The sequence below is a fragment of the Mizuhopecten yessoensis genome, unplaced genomic scaffold (assembly GCF_002113885.1).
Source record: "Mizuhopecten yessoensis strain PY_sf001 unplaced genomic scaffold, ASM211388v2 scaffold10923, whole genome shotgun sequence".
NCBI lineage: Eukaryota > Metazoa > Mollusca > Bivalvia > Pectinida > Pectinidae > Mizuhopecten > Mizuhopecten yessoensis.
The window spans coordinates 274902-276062 of record NW_018408789.1 but is presented as its reverse complement, the minus strand read 5'-3'; positions in this window follow the sequence as shown (position 1 = coordinate 276062).

Below are 1161 nucleotides of genomic sequence, written 5' to 3'. Positions count from 1 at the left end.
TGCATGTATATACCCAATAGGCCTGTATTTCAAGTTCATTTTTTTATATTACATACAACAGTGTTATTTTTACAATGTGATATTTTTATACCACACATGGTTTATGTATTTTTTCTTAATTCAATGATTTATAAATTCAAAACACACATTAACGAAGGCATTTGTGTTTTTAAACATAAAATAAACAATGATTGTTAATAGCACCTTTTTGACATGCTACGGTATGGATAATAGTGACCAGACTGTATGTTAATAGCGCCTGCGGCTTTATATTTCTGTATTGTTTATTGCATTGCATTATTACATTTTGCCTGTTGGAATAAACGGTTTTTCTCACACAGATAATTTCGAGTGCAGTTACTGCCAAAACAGCTTTGTAGAGTTCTTATTAGGGTTGCCTTTTCATATTACGATAGAAAGTTGAAAAGTCACAGTTTACATACTACATGTACATGTGGACGGTCCTTTATGTAATCATAGAATATAGTTGTATGCGTACTGTAGCTCACATGTACCCGCAAGGTTGCAAAACCTCTGTAATAACAATCGGAAGCGACTTGTTACCATGTAATAGTTATACAAGGAAATCGCAAGTAACCGACAGTACAATCACTAGTAATCATAGTCAATTTTATCATATAAACAAGCAAGTAACTATACTGTAGTCGTCGATTAAGAGCCACGGTTGTTCAAACTTCACACATTAACTTAACAGGAATTTGCTTTGATTGCATGTCTCCTCATACACTCTTTGTTCATCGTCGTCTCTGAATTCAATCAAAATTTATTAGATTTATTATCAGAATTGTAGAAATTTGATCGACTCGGATGTCAGCGCTTGTGATTAATGTTCGATTATGTAAGATTAAGAAGTGAATATCAATATATATTTCAGTTTATCGGGTTGAAAAGTTGCAAAAATAACTGCTTCATCCGTTTTGACTAATTATACAACATGGGTAATGATTAAAAAAATAATCCAATTTACCTCGACTGGAGGTGTACAACAACGTGATTTATTTAGCTCTCGCTTCGGTGATCCCTATTTCCTGAATCTATACAGTGCCGTTCGACCACAGTGCTTTTGAAACAATAATATGTGAAATTAATTAGAATATTGATATTTTATCACAAGAATAAGTTAATCTATTTATTTTTTAT